At 34.3% G+C, this 22,792-nt stretch overlaps 1 protein-coding gene and 1 long non-coding RNA gene across 7 annotated transcripts in view; both read left to right on the top strand.

Annotated features, from left to right (window-relative positions):
* lobo (lost boys) overlaps window positions 1-22,792 on the top strand; it is a 782,641-nt gene that overhangs the window by 401,166 nt on the left and 358,683 nt on the right. The gene's annotated exons all lie outside the window — the stretch shown is intronic.
* On the top strand, window positions 14,317-21,245 carry LOC138705053 (uncharacterized). 2 transcript variants are annotated; one of them, XR_011333566.1, is made up of 6 exons: window positions 14,317-14,990; window positions 15,955-16,111; window positions 16,218-16,468; window positions 16,731-16,856; window positions 17,083-17,290; window positions 17,534-21,245. It is a non-coding gene; the product is annotated as an uncharacterized lncRNA (long non-coding RNA). The 2 variants fall into 2 exon arrangements; XR_011333565.1 differs by lacking the exon at window positions 14,317-14,990 and having other exon boundaries at window positions 15,379-16,111.

Below are 22,792 nucleotides of genomic sequence, written 5' to 3'. Positions count from 1 at the left end.
GTTTATCAATATTAACATACAGAGAATGTTTGTGTGTTTGTATGAAGTAATCTCAGAAGCTACTTAACCTATTTCTATAATTGAGCCGTTCAGAGCAAAAGTGGGGTAAGTCAAAATTGGGTAATGAGGTTAAAAGTAAACATTCTGTAAAATACAGTGCAAAGTAGCAATTAATATGGCCTTCCTGCTATTCACTGACTACTAATAGTTTAAATAAATTGGATATTATTTGCTACTTTGCGCTGTATTTTACAGAATGTTAACTTTAACCCTCATTACTCATTTTTGACTTACTCCACTCTTAATCTGAACGGCTCAATTATTATTTCACCATTGGAAAGTTTAGTTTCTCTAGAAGTCTAGATGGACTTAGAGCTATAGCCAATGCTATTGCGGTAACTCCTGAACGAATCGAGGACAGGTAAGATTAAGATAGGTTCTTACGCACAGAAGACTTGATATTTTGTCGCAATATTATTTTACTTGATTATTTAAACATTATTTGGTCCACATAAAATACTCTAATTTTATATACTTAGTTTTATTTTGTCCACAGAACACAATAGCATTTTTGAGAGTTTTGTCATAAAGATGAGTATTTTCCCGGGACCAAAAATACAGCATAAGCCTATATGGAATAAAAATTAGTATTTTACTATTGAGCTCACTGGAGCTGAGTTGTTTTACGAAGCGTCACGAAATAGTCTTTCTGCGCTCATAATTTATCCATATTCATTTCCTGTGTTTCTTAAAATAATATTTATTACCACATTCAATTTCATCTCAGAGAATTAACTAACAACAAGAGTGTGTATACTAAATCAAGTATGCAATAATAGTACTTTAGTTTATTATTCCATTATATAGTATCAATCTTAAAAGTAGAATTGACTGAAAACTCCAGGAAGTATTGCATGATAATAACAGTTAAATTCATAGTCTTAAATACAAATTTCAAAACGATTCAGGAGCAAACGACTTACAACATACAAGAAGCTATTATTTACCATAAAAGAAGCTATTATTTGCTAAATAATTACAAAACTGTATATTTAAGTCAATATTTATCTCTAACAAGTGCAGCAAAGCGCACGGGTATGGTTAGTATACAATAAATTAGTTTCAACAATCAACAAAAAATGGGTAAATACCTAACCGTTATTTTACCAATAACTGACAAAAACTGCAATTCACACCTTTTAACATCACCTAAGAACTTTGGAATTTTAAAGCCAAGCAAATGTTTAGAATTTCTAAGCACTCATGAAAGCCTCGTATTCAACTCTGCAATTGGGAAAATAAATGTAAATACACAGAGTGCAGTGGTAGGAAAGACCTTGTTTCCAATGTTAGGCGCAATGCACACAGAGAAGACGTGGCTCGGACAACGGGCGGAGGCATGATGCCTTTTCGAGTCTCTCCCATGTAAACAAATGTGTCAATGCACACAGAGAGGACGGGATGGGGGCACGCCACTCCGAAGCCTGCGCTGCGTCTCCTTCCAGTCACGAGCGACCTTTCAAAGCGACACGTGGCGTCTGACTTCATAACAAAATGCGCGACGATTTTGAACTTAACATTCAATTTTGTGAAGAGGTTGAAAAGTATTCATCATTATATCACTTCAATCACTCAGATTATTGTAATAGAAGTGTACAGGGCAAAACATGGCGAATAATCGCAAGAAAAGTAAACGAAACAGGTAAGTTTATTAACTATTTATTATTAGTTTCTTTGAACACAAAGCTTGAACTAGTGTTCTTTTAGCAGAAACATCACAAAATGCAAGTATTTAATCCATACAATATCCATGGGAGCGCGCTCTTTCAAGTATTTGGTTTGTTTTGCATTTGTTTTGCCATTGTGCAACACAATGGAAGAGCGAGATTTCAAAAATTTTTTTCAAATATTGTAGATGTGGTGCCAGATAATACTTTTTAACTGGTTTAACTGCAGAACCTGAGGGCTGAGTTCTTTTCTTATTATACTTGGAGTACCGCCCTCTAATATTTTTCCAGCGCTCCTTGCAGTCACTTACTGAACACAAACGAAATCCACTTATGTATCGACCAATTAATAATTTAAATACTATTTTGCCAGAATAACACATGATATTTTAAAATTTGTTATTTGCCGTACAAGTTATAAAAGAATGAAGAGGATGACCATACAGTCTCCCACGACGACAATGATGAACATGATCCGTTACCAATCTCTTCTTCCAACAACATCATTTCTTTCTCCTTATATCGTTCCTCCTAGAAAGCCGTCTCCACCAGTAGCCAGTGATAAGTATAGGAAGAAAAGAACACGAACTTTGAGTGATGTAAATGATATTCCGTGTAACTACTTTGAAGAAAAAGAAGAAAGAGTTTGTTGAACAAGAACGTTACCGGACATGACCCAGATATGGTATTCTTACAAAGCGTTTTACCAGACGTGAAAGCCATGAATTTGTCATCAAAAACTGAAATTTAAAATGGGAATCCTGCAATTAGCAGAACAAATTCTTGAGAAAAATATTTCTAACTACTCCACGGACAACGGTTCTCTTAGCAGGGAAGTGATCGCTCCATCAAGGCATGACGTCATAAGTTTGGAATCAGTCAACGCAACTCCAACATATGCCACTTTATCAACATCGTCTGCAAACAGCATTGCTTCAGGTCAGCCATCAAACGAGGCATTGATTTCTATGAGGGAGAATATGACGGAAAATATTTTCAACTTAAGTGAATTTTTAATACATCTTGATTACACACTTTTTAACACTGTATCACTTCGGAATATGTATGATAAGAACTTTCTTGTGTTACGTTAAAATTTAACACAAGAAGATGATTTTTTAAGTTATAAACAATAAAACAAATCTCGATTAAGAGATGTGAAAGTTTACTCCTCAGAATACTTTATTTCTTCCTAGGAGTTCAGAGATGCTGCAAAAAAAAATGGTATGAGACTTGTAATTTCTAGAAGGAGATACATTCCGATATATGCAACTTTCTTTTGTCAAAAGGATGGAATAAGTAAAAATAAATATTAGGCTGATAGTAACATAAATATGTCAATTCTTATAGTAGCCTAATATAATGTTTTGTTTAAAAATTTACAACTTTTAACCAAAAAATTCTAGAAAATAAAAATTTCATCCATCATCTCCCTTAAATGGGTTTTCAAATGTTTCTTGTATTATGTAATATAAAAATAAAATATCTGGTAATTAAGGTCTTTGTTTAGTTTACCTCAATGTTATCAAAATCTTCTCCTCTGGACAAAGAGGCAGTCTCCAATTTATAGCTTTTTTAAGGCTGTCCATTAATTTGTGTAATATGGTATAGAAGCATTGATGGGATATTCTATAAAAAGTCTGGAAACGGTTCAATTCCTTCATCACATCGAATATGACATATTTCTTCGCTTTTTCAACCACAAAGGATGATCGCAAAATCTTCTCTGTGTTTGAACTATTAGAGAGTTGTACGACAGCCAAGGTATCCTCATCTTCTGAAGAAGACATTACGAAGGCTGTACGACGCGCAAATGTCGCAAGGACTTTTGACTCTTCAGTATGCTTTGCTCACGTCATGTCCGCGTCGTGTTTCCGCCCGACGTCCGAGCCATGTCCTGTCCACGTCTTCTCTGTGTGCATTGCGCCTTAAACAGAAAAAAGTAGAAAATACAGACTCCAAGAATGCTGTCGGTACTATAGTTTAGTTCCTTTCATGAGATTGATTTATACAACCATTAACATCTATGGTCTTATCGCGCGTGTAGGATCTATGGATATATCAGTAGCCCGTTGAATAGGCTATTGTTGATATTCTGTGTCTGTTGTCTGTATTATAGATCGCTTGTGTTCATTTACCTAACATTTTGTTTTAATGTTTATGGTATTGAAGATTAAGGCGGTGACGAATCATGGTATGTAAATTGCTCCGATATTTGCCTTAGTGACAGAAGAAAACCATGAAAATCTTAATCAGATCGGCCGGATGCGAGTCTCAAATGTTGTCAGAGCCATCTCGCTCGGCTACAGCAGTTCTGAGTTCTTATTGGAATTCATAAACTCGCTGCTCTCGAAGTGTTCCGTGTATAGATGGCAATTTTCAATTAAATATTTTGGGTTTTATTTTAATAAGTTCTTTCACCGACTTCTTATAAGCTAATCAAGTTTTTACATCTGAAATCATTACAACAGAATTTAACTTAATAAAAAGATAAAAACCGAAACTTAACTACATTAAGAACATGATGCAAAGCTTAAGCTAGTAGGTCTGTATTAAATACGTGTTAATTTTTTTTTTATCTTTGACAAAAGCGAAAAAATGAAATTTTCGGTTTCAAACTTTGTTGTTCCTGCTGTAAGTTGCAGGAAACCCTTATTCTTCTAATAAATCTTTCGCTTCTGCATCATTACTAGACCGCTGATTTCTGGGGAAGAAAAAAAACTACTTTTCCATTGATAACATATAGATTTGGGACTTAGTATTTACCCGTTTCATAATGTTTATGCTGAAAAAATGCTGCTTGAGAGTGTCTAAAACAGCCTATTTTGTGTTTTTGCCTATTTCAAACTAGACAGCAAAATTATAATCCCCCCCCTCTTTGAAGTGCTATTTAAAAAAGTCACAATTCTACGTTGTAAGAACTGCAAAAGTGACTATTATCTTTGTCTATTTCTCTCTCTCCCCTCGCCCCCTCTCTTCTCTCTCTCTCTCTCTCTCTGATTGGAAGAGCGCTTCTATTATTGACTGTATGAATCTAGCTAACTTTACTGTCAACAATAGGCGGAATAAACAGTCTGGTAATCTATATACGCTAAGGATTTCGAAATTGAGTATCCAACTGTGTGTAGTCTTTTCTTTAGTTCAGTTCAGTTTTCATATCAACGAGCACAGAATACAAAGAGTAGACACTAGCATCTTAATACCATTGGAGGAGTGAAGCCCCTCTGATGAACCTGACGCTATCTTGTCGCTACCAAAAGATTGCAAAATATCTACTACGTTACAGAAGATCTTACGATAATAGGAACCCCATATGTCCCTGATTTTCTGGAGAAGTCACAGTTTCTTATTTGTTCCGTAACAGAAAATCGCTAAGCACGTATTTTAGCAAAAATTGGAAATTGTCATTGATAAATCACATGCATACAACTTATTTAAATTGATAGCTCTTCAAAATGCAGTCTGATATTAAAAAGTTTGGAAGGTTAAAAAAACACTTTGACCTTATTTTACCACTAGTCCAATAAAAATTCTAACCTACAATAATTATTTTCATAGATTGATCCATTTGTTTTCAGTTAATAATGCAACTGGTTCCTTAATACAGGTTATCATTTTTTTTCCTTTTGCCAGTATTTCATATAGATGTCCGAGTTTTGTACAGAGAAAATATAATCTCCTTCACCATATGAAAATTGGTACGATCTTCGGTAAAACTGTTTGGTATGACATTTTTTTTATTGCCAACTTCATTATGTACAAAATACAAGGTGTTACCAAGTTATTGCATTATTATTGATGTTTGCGAATGAAAATAACGTATGAAATAAAAACTTGTACAAATACTGAAATTAATTTCTACTGCTGGTTGCAATTCTTTCCATAACCAGGAGAAGAACATAGGCTACATTAAAATTGGACAGATGGACGTTAAATTATTGAAAACAATAAAAATTAGACAGAAATACGGCATGTATGATATTAAAATGGCCGATTAAATAGTCAATTGTCTTTTATTGACATCATCCAGTCAACTCTTCTGTTGTAAATGTGGCCATGTTGTTATTGAAATATTAAATAAAATAACATTAAATTAAAATTACGTAAATGAGAGACGATCTCTTGATTGAATGTGTGATGTGACAATAATATACAATATAATATGGCATAATACGCATTTTGTTTAATAGTGAAGAATTTAAAATCAAACATAATAGGCAGCAAATACGAAAGCATTTATATAACACATAAATTCAAGCTCTTCAATACTTAGCTCTCTGTTGCGTAGTGTAAGGTGAATAACTTTAGTGTAGAGGGACCAAGGTTCGAACGTGCTGCTAACTCATTTTTTTATTATTTTAATAATTTATTTACATTATTTTAGATAAGTTATTTTATTTTAACCCGACATAAAGGAAGTGTTACTACATAAATAATATATCCGTTGTATTTCATTTATGCTGTCTCAAACAAAGTTACCATACAATTATGTGAATGCACTGTAGCTACGTACTTAAGCTCATTGAAAATAACAGTGTAAACCTTTAGTTGGTGTTGCATTTTTCTACCTTTTAACTGGTGTTGGCGGTATGCTGTACCTCTCGCGGTAAACATCTCTATTGTTATATTTTGAACACTCTAAATAACTTCAGAAGACTGAAAAACTGTTTTTTCAAACACCTTAATGTCTTTAAAGTCATTTATAGAAGTATTACACACCACATTAATGACTAAAAAGTCATTTACAGTAGTATTACACACCTTATTATGGGTTTATTAGTCTTTCACATTTTTCACACAACTTTTGCACACCTTTTTTGCACACTGTAGGCATATTGGCTTCTGGCAACACAAACACAGGAAAAATGTCTTTCTTTTCAATTTTGGAGGGCAGAGGTAGCAAGTTTTCTTGACCTCCAGACGCTCTGCAGTAGAATTTTCACTGGCACTTGACCCAGAATCCTGTCGTTTCCTCTTGAAAGAAATTACGTGCTCCATGCAGGAACGGAGTTCTGACGAAAGGCTTCTTGACATTTCTAATCTTCTGGTGATAAGCGGTATGACCAAAGAATCGGCCAGCTTTTTCATGAAGTCAAAACGTGTCAGCTTTTCGTCCTTTTTGTAGCTCTGATGCAGTATATAAGCGTTCACGGTGCTTATGTCCAGTAACATATAAAAGACAGCCATAGGCCATCTATTTGTGCGCCGATTTGAACTGTATATGGAACATTTCTTATCTATGTTGTCCACTCCTCCTTTTGTCAAATTATATAAAGAAATTATCTCTGGTTTGTTGTTTGTAGGGTCGGTTTCTACACTGTGATGCATTGATGAGACTAGTATAACTGCTTTGCCTTTCTTAGGAACATGTGAAAGTAAAGTGATGTCATCCTGGAAGGCGTATATGTCACTACCTACTAGTCTTGATCTATTAGGCAAGAACGAGTTCGGGATTTCCTTTTTGTTCTTTTTTAGAGTTCCGACGTATGTCATACCTCTTTTCTGTAATTCTTCTACTAGCTGAATTGAGGAGAACCAATTGTCTGCCGTTACGTTTCTATTAGATTGTTCAATTGGTTTGGCCAGTCTAATTACGGCTTGGGTGGGTATGGCCAGATTTTTCTCTTCCGGACTTAGAGTGTCTCCATCTGAGCCTTTCCCAGTGTACAGGTAGGCATTGTAAAAATAACTAGTTCTTGCATCCGTCATGCACATTACTTTCAAACCATACCTTGCAGGTTTTTTAGGCATGTACACTCTGAACTTGCATCGTCCTCTGAATGGTATAAGCATTTCATCGACTGTTACATAAGCACCTGGATTGTATGATTGCTGACAATTTTCAACAAACAATGAGAACAGTCTTGAAATTGCTGCCGATCGATCAGTCTTCAGTCTTTCTTTTCGCGTTTCTGTATTGTCAAATCGAAGGCAACTTAGGACAGTAAGGAACTGTTTCATTGATATAGTAGCGCGGAAAATATCGCGACCAGATCCATCTGTAGAAAATAGGCTTAGTACACTTTCATGAGATGACTTGAAAATTGAAGTGTAAATGATGATGCCCAAAAATGCTTTCATTTCCATATAGTCCATAGCCTCCCATTCAGCACGCCTTTCAGCGATACCAACTCTTGCTTTCTCGAACTTCAAGTTTGTCATTTCAAGAATTTCTCCAATAATTTCATCGGTAAATAATAATTTCCACACATCATACGGTTCAGGACTTTCACCAAGATCCCTTGCCGGACCACGTATGATCGGCAATTTCACCACCATATTGTGCCTCCTCGTTCTTACATTTGTAGGTGGAGGTTCCTTACACCACTTGAAACCGTTCTTTCCATAAAAGAAACTTCCACCTACAGGGCCACTATCAGGGGAGTCTGCTTCATCCTCTTGCTCGTCCTCATCGTCTACCTCTTGCTCCGTGTCAGAATCGTGATCTGACTCCTGCACGTAATCTGAATCACCCCCACTGTCCTCCACGGGTTCACTGTCATTTATAGCGTCAACTGTTTCGTTGATAAATTCTTCAAACCTGTAGTCATCAGCCATCATTGACGAGGGTAGAGGTTTTTCCGCCATTTCCTACAATACGATATTCGTAAAATATAGGCCTACGCATTGTAAATGAATATTTCATAAAAATCATAGAATAAAATTACATTAACAGAATACTTACGTAAGTAGTGTTGGCTGTATAGGATACCTCGCGATGAAAAAAATAATTCTTTATACACAACTGAACCGCTGTCGCACATGTAGCACTGAGCACTATTAGATAAAGACTGGCTGAAAAGGTATACGGAAGCACAGCAATAATGGTGATTCATAGCGTCTGCTAGACAAGTTTAAACTTGTCTGCGCGGTATGTCATACCGGCCACACCAACTAAAGGTTAATTCTAAAATATAGGCTATGTCTTTCACAATGTTGTTGTTCGTGTCCAAATATGTGTTATTGCTAAATTATATCTGTATTACCAAAATATTATTCTTCAAGTCCAATTTATTGCGAGATTATATTGTATTCTGTACATAAAATAACAATGACATAATTAATATACCACATTATTTTAGATACGTTATTTTATTTTAACCCGGCATAAAGGGGGTTTTACTACATAAAATAACATATCCGTAGTATTTTATTTATCCTGTCTCAAAGTTACCATACTATTATGAGAATGTACTGTGCGTACGTAAGCTCACTGAAGATAACAGTGTATTAATTCTAATATATATGTCCTTCAAAATATTGTTGTTCATGTCCGAATATGTGTTATTGCTAAATTATAGGGATATGTATTATTATGTCGTGAATGTACAGTAGTATGTTTGTTAAGCCTACTGAAAATAATAATCTGTTAATTTTTAAAATAAGCTTCTCTCAAAATATTATTCTTCAAGTCCAAAGACGTTTAATTCGGAGATTATACTGTATTTTGTACATAAAATGAAAATTACATAATTAATATACAGTAGCCTATTATGTACGAGTATTTGTAAGACATCATTTTTCAAGTCATATTTAAGAAACTGGGTATGACATAAGCGGGCGTAAAGCGGACAAGGGGTACAAAATTTTCCAATCCTATTATATATATTCTTTATTTACATATTGATTCTTTGTTATATTACCTGTTGTTCTGTATGGTTGTGAAACGTGGACTCTCACTTTGAGAGAGGAACAGAGATTAAGCGTTTTTGAGAATAAGATTTTTAGGAAAATATTTGGGGCTAAGAGGGATGAAGTTACAGGAGAATGGAGAAAGTTACACAACGCAGAACTGCACGCATTGTATTCTTCACTTGACATAATTAGGAACATTAAATCCAGACGTTTGAGATGGGCAGGGCATGTAGCACGTATGGGCGAATCCAGAAATACATATAGAATGTTAGTTGGGAGACCGGAGGGAAAAAGTCCTTTGAGGAGGCCGAGACGTAGATGGGAGGATAATATTAAAATGGATTTGAGGGAGGTGGAATATGATGATAGAGACTGGATTAATCTTGCACAGCATAGGGACAGATGGCGGGCATATGTGAGGGCGGGAATGAACCTGCGGGTTCCTTAAAAGCCAATTTCATTTGATTTGATTTGATATTGATTCTTTGACACGAGTGATGATAAAGAGGTAAATTTTAACTCACCATGAGACCCCAAGGGGTTCAGACTGGTAACAAGAGAATTCCCTATTTATTGTCAACTATCTTTAAACGTCAAGCGAAAGCAAACATAGACAGGGAATTTTATACATTAAATTTATGTCAGTACAGCATTAGATCTATGTAGAACATTGAGTATGCCACACGGATGTAAAGGGACCGAGGGGATGCTTTTGTTTAGCTAAACTACAAGATAAAGATAATTAAAAACAAAAACAGTAAGGTACATGACATCATCTTTTCTTTTCGGTGCTTGATCTTCAGCTGTTTTAAATTCTGTTAATCTTGGCACGTATTTTGGCTAAGGTCATTAATTCATGTAAGTGACGCTAAGTAAAGATTCATCTTTAGGGACGAGGAAAGCTTAAGTGTCCTTGCACAGCTTGTGTTTGTGATGTTCTTGGGAGAGTAGTAATGTCTTTTCCAACGCAAATTTCACTTCAATTTTCGGCTAGAGTCAGATCGTACTCAAACATGTTATCTTGCAGTACGTCAGGATGTCTGTTCTCTTACTTATTTACTTACTGGCTTTTAAGGAACCCGGAGATTTGCTGCCGCCCTCACAGAAGCCGGCCATTGGTCCCTATCCTGTGCAAGATTAATCCAGTCTCTATCAACATATCCCACCTCCCTCAAATCCATTTTAATATTATCTTCCCATCTACGTCTCGGCCTCCCCAAAGGTCTTTTTCCCTCCGGCCTCCCAACTAACACTCTATATGCATTTTTGGATTCGCCCATACGTGCTACATGCCCTGCCCATCTCAAACGTCTGGATTTAATGTTCCTAGTTATTTCCGGTGAAGAATACACTCTTATGTAATTATTAATTATTAATTATTAATCCCTATAGCCTTTAGAATCAAGATGAAGAATATGCCGAACTAATTGTTCTTCCAGTTTTTAATCGAGAGTTATTACTTTTCCTATTTGTCCGATATCAATGAAAATTAAAATATAAAGTTTAATTAGGATTGATTCACTGGAAGTTGAGTAGTTTCTTACATGCAGGCAGACACCCAGGGAGAAAAAAAAACAGATAGACGGACAAAGTGGCACTAAAGAGCTGTATGAAAGATTGTGAACTCTCCTAAGACAAAAAAAAATAATATATACAGGCTCACATGTTTATTTATTTAAACAGATTGTCTCCCAATGGAGGTAGTCCCAAAAGACTCAGTATAATCACAAAATTTGGTACAGGTAGGCCTATCACTGATACAATAACACTGCAAAAAATCTAAAAAGGGACCACAAGCGAAATCGACACATATCGAGATATCCCCATAACACAGTGTCGAAATCTCCCCGAATTACATCTTCATTCAAAAGATGACAGCATACCCGAAACAAAGATAATTTTTTTAGGATAATCACTTTGGTGCCTTTACTAACCTGTTATGTGTGTATACAGGGACATCATTTTATTTTTACTAACATTTTTAATATTAACCTGGCTATACCTTTAGAGAACCGGAAACACAGTTTGCTACCCCCTTCCACGACTGTAGTTCGATGATACTGGCGTAAAACACAAACAAATCACTTTACTAGGTATAGGAGGGAAGAAAAGTAGTTCATCCATTTACGTAAACTAGAAAATATCGCGATTCTGAGTTTGATAATTTTCATTAGGATTTTGTTTAATCAAATACAGTATTGTATTAAGAATAAGTCTTTTTACTCACGAACTGAGTTATCCATGCGAACGTATTCATTATGCAGTGTATAATCATAATATGATTATTTAAACACATTTTTGAAAATGGTGGCTGTTCATTTCGATACAGGCTTCAGTTCTTTTGTGCATATTATCGCACTAATGCATCTAATTCCAATTGTCAGTTTCGTCCTTCGTACTAGTAACTCATGTTGAAATAATTCTGTACCTACTCTATAAAAGAGTACCTTACGTACTATAAATTCAATCTTCACTTCTGCCCGACCCACACAGATAAAATTACTCAGACATGCTATCTACTGTCCGTCCAAGTGGTTATGCCGCAGAATCGTAGAATGAGGGGAAATCACTTAACAGTTAATTACTTAAAGAGGCCCTTTTATTTAAGTTATTTTAAACAGTTGTATAACATTACGTAAACGTCCAATTCCTAGCAGAAATTAATGTTTTCAGAAAAGAACCAAGACAGCCCAGCTTTTACAGAGGGGCGAGCAGAAGCAGGTGGGGGAAATCGGGATGCGATGTAGGCAAACGGACAGTAGGCCCTACCTGTGCGAAAATATGATTCAATATTAAAAGCTCTTTCATCACTGGAAAACGCGAACATTTTCCTGGAACGTACTATACTCATTAACTCAGTGCTGTTTACTATATGCGGCCTTGATTATGTGTGGAGGACAGTTGGAACTTCATTAGTAGAAGGGTTGAGAGTGAAGTACATTCAAAAACTCAGATACAATAAAAATTGAAGTAAAAATAAAAAATGTCCCTGTACAATAATTTGTGCATCTACTAATGTCACGCATGTCCAGTCATCGTACAATAAACTAAAATTGGTGTCTTATATTTCGTGACCGAAAAGAAAAGTGTAACTCATATGTATTGTGTTTACTGCCTTCTGTGAACGTAAAACTTAATTTGGAGCCACGAGATTCACTTAAAGAGATTACAAACACAGTCAACACAGATCTCATATAGTTCGAATTTTTTTTCACTAGGAACAAGTGCTCGCAATGGCAACTTAAAAATGTCGAGATTTCCCAAATGTCAAGATCTCCCAGAATGACCATATATTTTACAAAAAAAAAAAATTGAATATAATATAACAATATAATATTTTGTATCATGTTGTAGTTTACATGTTAGGTTGTTAAGCTTTTAATGTGTGCAACACTACCTTTCGAAGTACATTTCCAAAATGGAGGCTAACACTGTGGCTGTTCGTGGGGGGGGGAACTGTTGGTAATGAAGAATAATGGAAAAGAAGTCTTGCCAAAAGAAAACGAAATAGTGGAGATATCTGCAGTGCTTGGGAAAAGTGACATAAGTCAGTTTCCACAAACCTTTTTTGATAATTTATTGACAACTTACACTGGTTTATGTCGATTTGATTTTTGTCTGTATGAATTATTGTAATGGGAGAAATACTTATGTATTTTTTTCCAAGTGAACAGATGTTCCGTAAGTTGTCAATAAATTATTAAAAAAAAAAAAGTTTTTGGAAATTGACTTGTGTCACTTTTCCCAAGCGCTGCAGATATATTAGTTATGAAACCAAAAGATACTGTGTCTGCTGGGAAACGAAACAAGGAGTAGAATGTAACTTCAGTAGCCGTTAAGTAAAGTCTAATCTAAAGTGATGTCAGTACTCTCCTTTGGATCAGGAGACGAAAGACTCTCTATTTCGAAAATTTTATAGGTTAAGTGACTACGACCTGTAAAATACGTACCACTGTTGATAAAACCAGACGCAAATATACAGTGTATTCCAAACTTTTAGGGCCAAAATTCTACAGATGGTAGAAGACTATAAGCTGAGTTATTTGGGATAGAGAACCAACGGTCGGAAATGCATAGCTATTTCATACGCCACGAGATCTTGAACGAGTAATACGTGTGAGTAACGTTTTAGTAAGCAATAACCAGTTGAAAGCTGCGAGAGCTTATGAAATGTTAAAGGAGTACAAACTAGGGGTACTAAGAAAGCAGACTGTGATTATTTTTTTAATCACATTATGATCTACAACAAGCTCTGCCGACTCCTAAAATACCCTAATGTACGAGTATTATTATCAGGCAGTACAACTCACGTAACGAAAAGTGTCAGAGGAAGAACAATAAATTGTTGCACACATTTCAAGTCTGATTAGTTTACTTACTACTCGTTTGTGACGTATGCAGTGGACGGGGAATGGAACTGGCCACCCTACACAATTATCTCTTGGGTTAGTTTCCTCATGAATGATGCCTTATAGCAACCACTCGCTATCTCTCGTGTAGTCCGGATTTGTGCGAGGCGAGCCTCGCATGGGTCGGTTCAGAAAAACCACGGCTTAACTCCTCGAGACAGACCAGAGAAACGATGGAAGGACTTGCCAAGTCGGAACATGCAGTACGTATACTGTACCTACAGTTAATAAGAAATCATCTACTACTGTTCACAACTGAGGTAGGCCTATAATCCTATGCGGATTATGTACCAACGCTAAGTAGACAGGGCTTGGCATTTCGAGGGCCGGATCCTTCCACTTAGCCCAGGGCTGGGCACATTACGTAATTCTGAGAAATGAGCGCTATGTGCTTTAAAGAGCGGGTCTTGCGAGCGTTGTGACGTATGCATACTGTACATCATTCAGTGTCGGTGCAGTGGTGACTCTGCAGTATGATGGCGAACTTTGAAGACGAGCTTCAGCTCATACACTATACCGTCCCGCTACTCCCAATGCTTTTAATGTATAGGGAAGACCAGGTAACTTGATACCCTAAGGGTGAAACCTAACCATTTTTCCCCCATTACTACAAATGCTAGTGGATTATGGTGATTTTCTAGTTTGAAGGTTGAATTTTCTTTTGCCAACTTCGTTTCGAATTTCGATACTGACAAATACTATAAATGGTAGTGATTTTGTAACCGGTATGTTGGCAGCTGAGGCAAATATCGACAATATTTGCTGGTACTGGAGTTCCATGAAATTAAAATTGTACTAGATTTCTCATCCGGTTACTGGAAGATAGTGAAATTCGAACTTATTAATAATTAATTAATATTAGTATTAATATTAATACATAATAGTTATGTTATGTGTTGCGTTGTGGTTATAATTCAAGAATAGTCAGATAAGTACGAATGAATATAATATACTTGGGCGTGAGAATGCACGTGGGTAATGGATAGAAATATTATTTCAAATTTTAATGAATTTCTTTCGCGTTTAGATTTTTATTACTATGTCAAAAAAATGAAATAGTGTTGCAGTGACTCCTCCAAGGAAGAAAATGTGTGGCATTCAGAGTACGCTTCAGAAATCTGTAGTTCACGTGTATAATGAGTTGAAGAAAGAAGATAATGAAGAAGGAATTATGCTAACGGAGACAGCAATTACAACCAGAATAGGACAATTATTAGGAGTAAGTATTCTTAAGCATACATTTCAAAGTGGTATTCAGTTTTAGGAGTTTGCACTAATAATTTCATGATTGTGGTCAAACAAAACAAATTTTTAGGTTAGGCCTACATGTTTAATCAAGTCAGTGATTTTCATATTGCCAAACTAAATACATTTAAGATACTGTAATACTGCAGTAGGTGATAGCTTAAATACATTTACAAATTAGACGAACAAGTAATCAAACAGCACGAAAGTAAATTTCCAGTTTTCTCTTTTGGTATTAAATTAACCGTTCAGATCACAATTTACATGCCACATCGGCCGAAGAAAATACAAGTCATATTGTAATTATTAACTTGATATTGCAGCAAATATTACATGAATGTTGGCCTGTTATGGTGCTTAAAAATAATTCAGTTTTATATAATAACTATATAACATACTTTATAAAGCATAGGAACGTTGACTCTGGCTGAATAATTTATTCATGACTGGTCTAAGTAATATTAAATATGGTGTTTCTTCAGAAAAGCTACCCCACTCAAAGTACTTGTTAAGATATAACACTCGAGAGGACGAGGACGCACTACTGGGAAACTAACCATTTCTCTTCGTCCTGGACCTCTCGCATGTTATATTGGTAATTAGTAACAAGTTTGAGGGAGGGACTACAACAATGCATTAGAATATACAGGTAAGTGTCAAAGGATTTTTGTGCTGAAAGTATTTGTGGCTGTGCACTAAAACCACGTGTTCATCACTATGTAAATATCACAGAAATCAATTAAACAAAATAAAATTATGCCTTCTTTGGTGTAGCTTTTCTGGAGAATTACCTAAATATTAGCCTACTTAAACCTATCGTAGACCCAACCTAACATGTTGATCATTTTCTATTCATATAGCTGTAAATGTTGGTATTATGCATGAATTTTATGATATAACAATTTTTAGAAGTATTATGTTATTGTTTGTTATTACAGCTTGGCTTAACTACAGCCACGAAAGTGATAAATTCACACAAGGGGACCCCACTCGTGACACCAGGAAAACATAGACTACGTAAACATCCAGTGACTGATGCTGATGATTTTACGAAAGATGCAATTGCGAGATTTATTTATGACAAGTTACATAAAGGTAGGGAAGTTACAGGAATTATTGTGTTGATTTATGCAATGTAATTCTGATATTAGTCATAGGCCTATGTATAAAAATATGGCATAATTTTCATTTACTGTTACAGGGGAAGTACTAACAGCAGCAAAAGTTCTGGAACATATGAATGATGATTATGAAACATATTTATTTAGAGTATCCTTATCATCGGTGAAAAAAATTTTGAAAGAGATGAAATTTCTATGGAGCAAAGGGGATCCTTATACACATGTATGAGAAAGTGATGTTATTCGTTTTTAAGAGAATATATAAGAAATGTGGAGCGTGAGAACCCTAAACCCGTAGTATTCTTGGATGAGACTTGGATTTTTATGAATGGTAAATTTCAATGTATTGTGAGACATTGAGTGATTGAATTTTTTACTAACAAATAGATTAACACTTATGTGGAATATGAAATTGCAATTAATATAGGCTACTAGTAATGAATTCAGGTGGGAACAACATGTTTTGCAATTAATAGTTTCATATTATAACTAGAGGTTAGTTATAAAATTCTTGAACGGTTTTCCTGTCTTTAAAATTTTTGTGTCTCTTAGAGTGTCAATGTGAATTGCTTTTCTCTCTCTGTTTTTTTAAGTATGATCACCCACTTATTCATGAAATAAACCAGGTGAAGTTTCCAGTGACATGAATGGTGTTATTCATAGACCAACAAATGAGGGTGGAAGATTAGATGCCGGAACGAAAGGTGGATTTATACTCGGTAAGTTATATTGATTTATATTTTACATAAAATTGGCAAGAGTAATTTTTTAAATCAGGGTACAAAAATATAAAAATTGGTGACTAAATAAAAACGTGGGAAAGCCTTTCACCAAAGAGGATCTCATGTCATGTCATGTTATGTTATGTTATGTTTTATTTTCTTTATTTAAATGCTGTGAATTCATGTGACGTAATTATATGCCCAGGTATAATTTTTATTGCAGGTGCTGATTTAATTTTTTCATGCAATTGAAAGAAAAGTCAGGACTACCATAGTGCTATGAATAGCCCTGTAGTTGAGAAGTGGGTGCAAACACAGTTGTTGACCTGAGAACATTAGGGCAATGCGTTATTGTCATGGTTAGCGCTGCATATCATAGCAGACTTGTGAAAAATCAGCCAACAACAAAATGGAGGAAAGAACAGCTACTGGTGATTGCAACTGAATATAATAGATTTGTTGTACTAAATGATAAGAGTTGTACTAAATGATAAGAGTTGATGGTGTGAAATCACCTTTTGATATTACATTGCAATATTAATTTCCATACTTTACAGTCATTATTATTATTATTATTATTATTATTATTATTATTATTATTATTATTATTATCTTTACTACTACTACTACTACTACTATTATTACTACTTATAGATGCTACTTTTTTCTTTCAGGTGAAATTGAATCTACATAAGAATCCTAAAACAACAGAGCCTTGCCAATTACTGTTCTGAAGCGGCCTTGTCTTATGTGTTGTGTCTATATACAATTAATTCTTTCAGTTTTTTTTTCCCCTTTAATGTAATGAAGTTGTTGGTTGATTGATATCAAGTGTTCAGCAGTTGATGTCATTTGTTATCTTGCACTCCAATATTTAACCAGATGATTGAAAGCTGTGTAAAGTTAAACAGTCAAGACAATGATCCATATCTTCATTGAGATTTCAGAAATGGCATGGGGAGATTCTGAAATATCAGTTCTTTGTAAATATTTGAGACAATCATGGCCTGTGATAATATGAGTACTGCCACTGTAGATTTTCATAGAAGTTCAGTTATTAAATTAGGTGTATTATTTTTACTATGTATTGTACTATATTTTTGTTTCGCTTAATTGATGAATTATATATGCTGTAAATTGAATAGTAGACTGTAGGTCTATAGCTTAACTGATGAATTGTATGTGCTGTAAATTAAATAGTAGGCTGTATACCACAAGTGATGAATTGTTTATGCTTGTAATGTGAAGTAATTTGCATGATATTTATTATCAGTTTCTGTATATTTCAACTGATTGAATTGTTTATACTTTTAAATTGAATTAACTTGCTTGCTATGTATTATATTTTATAGCTTAACTGATGAATAATTGTTTAGGTTTGTCAATTTAATAATCTGAGTGCCATATACTTCATATTTTTAGTGGAGCCACCAATGTAGATTAGTCGGTAGACTCGTTGGCCTGCAAATTCAGAGCTGCACTCGAGGGTAGTTTGGATCCCCCATTTGGTCTGATTAGTTGGTTTCTTCTGAGGATTTTCCTCCATCGTGGAGCAGACGCCGGATGGCCTATTGCAATTTTTTCATTTGCTTTAGAATCATTCCGATTTTTGTTACCACATTGTGATGTTCTGATCTTGTTATTCTTTTAACAGTGTGGTAAGCTGCAGGTATAGATAACCTTACAGTAATTTTGCTACCTTTCAGCTACCTCATTACCTCCCACTCCATAAAGTTCATGGATCCACGGAAGTACCAGTCGTCGATGTAATTCGACCATTTTGCTTAAAATATTAAAACACTGTAAAATATTGAGATTTCATGCTGTTACGTCCATTACTGCAGCAAGAACATCTGATTTTGAATCTGATAGTATGACAGCCTTCTCAGATTTATGAAGTCGATACTGGAGATTTTGTAAGCCTAAAAGTGTATCTAAATTTTCACTATCAAAATTAGTCAGTGTTTGAAGTTAATTAGTTAGTTAGTTAGTGGCGTTTAAAAAGGGCGCGTCAGCTACTATGGCTATTTGCGCCCTTATCTAAAATCTTTCACTAAACACAAACACAATACAATAACCAGAATGTTTAAAAAGCTAAAAAGCGTTGTCACGGTTAAAATGGGGCAAACAAGTGTTTGAATATAATTCCCTGTAAAAGGGAATATACTGGTATTGTACTACAACACCACTACATCTATGGCTTGGTAAACAGGATCCATCTATAAAAAATACTGTATGTAGTCACTCACTGACCAGATCATTTATCGTTTCTAATGATTTTTAAAATGTCTGGAGAAGTATCACATTTCTTAACATCATCTGTTAAAGTTAACTTATATACTATTCATTTTGAAATAACTTGGGATTGTGTTTTATTAGTAAAGTTTCCCTTAATTGAGCAAGTTTGAGTTCTCCAAGTAGAGTCAAAAAGTCTGTTGGGATTTTGGCTCAGTTTATTAATATTTGTGGACTGTGATTTTTTGTTCTAGACAACCATATTATCTGCAAATGATGAGATTATCATAAGATCTATTTCTTTAGTTAGACCATCGACATTAATATTGGAAAATGTATTCCTGAAAACAACAATGTGGGAAGCCCAGATGAATCTGTCTCTATTTACATATTTGTGACAATGAATCAAATAATCAAGTCACTGACCCAGTGTAACACTTTATCATGGACACCCTAAGTTTGCAATTTCTTAAGTGATTTATATCTACAGAGCCATATGATCCTTGAAAATAAATTAAAATTGTTAAGTTGTTTTGTTTTCTGTTTAAAATATCTTTAATATCTTGACCAAAATTTAAAATCTGTCCATTTGTTGAATGCAATTCTCTAAAGTCAACCCAATAAAATGAAAGTTAGTTACTAGATTCCAGGAACCAATTCAATCTATGAAATCATCTCTTCCATAATTTTGGCTATCATACTAGTAAGTGGTATCTGTCGATAACTCGAAAAGATATTAGTTGAATAATTGCTTTTCAAAATTGATGTTATGATAGATTTTCTCCAGACAGATATTGTATTTTAGATGAGATTACAAGATAAAAGTAGTGAGTTTGCTTGTTTGCCAACATGTTTAAGAAAATCAGCATGTGTATTGTCTGGACTTGGAGATTTTTTGGGTCTTATGTCATTAAATTAATAGTAATATTCAGTTCTTGATTAAATATTGTTATATAAAGTAGATAGTAGATTTAATATTTCTTTCAGTTATTCCTTAATAGTCTGACGTACACAGATAAAACTAACAACCACACCACCAACTAATCTAATAGAAATTAAAATATAATCAAATGTAGAAAAAGTAATTAAAATTATAAATACACGTAATAAACCATAACCCCCTAATTTCAACAATATACTATTTTATTCCCTTTTACAGCTTGTAGATAATTATTAATTATAGTTATTACTTATTAGCATAATATTTATTGAACTTATTGGCTATTTCACTTCGTTTGAAAGATGTTATTGTGTACAAAAAGCATTTTTGATTATCGTTTCATGCTGTATGTTGTGTATAAATCTATGATTTCTGGCCATCTGTTCTGTGTAATCCATCTTTTGTATAGAATTAATAAAATATTCTTTTGGTAGTAATTATTTTATTAATTGAGTATTTAATTTTCACCAGCTCACATTTCTTGAATCATTTGTTTTTTCTTATTTAAATTTAGGACACAAGAGCCAAAAAGAGACTTCACAGTTATGTATCATACATTTTTTCAATGACAGACGTGGAGTTGCAGAAATAATAAGTGTAAGTGTAGCATTATTAAGCAATTTACAAACAAATGAAATCTTTAAAAAGGTATCTAGAAGTGAAATTACTTATGGCTTTTAAGGACCAAAATTATTTTTGTAAGTTGATTTATTATTATTTCAGTTTTAGCCTAGTTGTATTATCCATTTCCTTACTAATTTCAAAAGATAATCAGAAGTTCATTCGAATTCCAACCAAAAGTCAATTGGTTATTAATTTATCTACCTTTAGGAAGTACAGTATATGTACGCTGGAATCTTTGAAGTGAAGTGACAATAATTTAATTGGTCTTGGAACAGATTTGATTCTTGAATATTATATACTATACTTTGTTGTATATTTACGTCTAGTAACCTATTAATGCTAATACTAATAATAATGTAAAGGAATAAAAGAATAGAACATAGCAATACATTTCTCATTATTATTGAAACTATTTAGAATAACCTTCCAACATTAAGGTAAAGTACGGTGAGTAAAGAAGTCATTCAGTACATAGGATCGTGATTTTACTACATGTGATATCTGGTAACAGTTGGCAACACTGACAAGGCGGAAATATTTGCTGTTTGGGAACTGAACTTACGTGATCCTCACTATATCATGGGAGGAGGAGTTCTTTTTGGTAGAGAGCAATGGATTAGCAAAGTGTTTAATTTGGCATAAAACACTCCAACTGATTAAGAAGTTCAATATCCAACGGCATTATTCTCTACAACATGCTACTGAATATGACAAATATGTTCGTAATGAACGCCAAAGAAAATGTTTTTCAGGTATATTATATTAGAGTATCTATTTGATATTTGCATTGCAATTATAGATTATTATACATTTAGTAATATATAATTTTAAATTACACAAGCATTATGATATATCATAGTATAGTATATTAAAGATCATGATATATATATATATATATATATATATATATATATATATATATATATATATCATATTATATATCATGAACTGTAATATACTATACTATGATATATCATAATATATGTATAATTTAAAATTATATATTACTAAATGTACTATAATAACTTATAATGCAGTATAAATATAGAATAGATACTCTAATATAATGTACCTGAGAAACATTTTCTTTAAGTTGTATTAATTTATGGTCATATCATATCATATCATATCGTATCGTATCGTATCGTATCTTATCGTATCGTATCGTATCGTATCGTATCATATCGTATCGTATCGTATCGTATCGTATCGTATTGTATCGTATCGTATCATATATCATATCATATCATATCATATCATATATTATATCATATCATATCATATCATATCATATCATATCATATCATATCATATCATATCATATCATATCATATCATATCATATATTATATTATATTATATATTAACAGGATGACAATAATGCACTTAGTGAATCGGCTATGAGAATTAGCTACAAAATTTGCCACGAAATTGCAAAGGAATTGAAAACATTCAACGAGGGTAACTTCATCATGCGATGTTTAATTATATTGGCAGATGAACTCTGTCCACAGCAAGTAGGGGAAGTGGAAGCCATACGCCTGTCTCATAGAACCGTGGTGAGGAGATTGCAGTATGTGCGTATGGGTTATGTGAATAAGCCTAATGATTTGTGTGTGTGCATAGAGCGAAGTTTATTTCATTAAATTAATAAGAATGCTATAAATTCTATAATGTACAATGGATTGATGTAATATCCGTATAAACTATTACGTACTGACAGATTAATGACTAGAACAACCGTGGCTCTTGTTATATTAATGCAGGGAAGGTAGCTGTAATGCGAGTCCGACACTGAGTGAGCGTTCTGCTCTGGCTTGGAATTGAAGTGCCTTGCGGAGCGAGAGCAGCTCTGGCCCACCAAATGGAGCCGCTTTCATGCCCGGCCCTGACTAAGCCTAACCTTGCTTCGGCTCATTGTGCGCCCAATATAATTATGCGATAATAATTGTTCAAGTCCAACAGATGGCCTGGGTGGCATTCGTGAATCTAATGCTGACAGGTGAGCTATCCTTTCTCAACTCCGACGGAGCCAGGTCCCATCCTCAGAGGAGTATCTGATAAGACCCAGCGCGCAGAGCCCCAAACCCTTCATATATTCGCATCGGAAACAGTAGGCCCACTAACTACAAGAT

This window comes from Periplaneta americana, chromosome 8 (assembly GCF_040183065.1).
Source record: "Periplaneta americana isolate PAMFEO1 chromosome 8, P.americana_PAMFEO1_priV1, whole genome shotgun sequence".
NCBI lineage: Eukaryota > Metazoa > Arthropoda > Insecta > Blattodea > Blattidae > Periplaneta > Periplaneta americana.
Note: the sequence above shows the minus strand (reverse complement) of the source record. Positions and strands in the feature narration are given on the sequence as shown.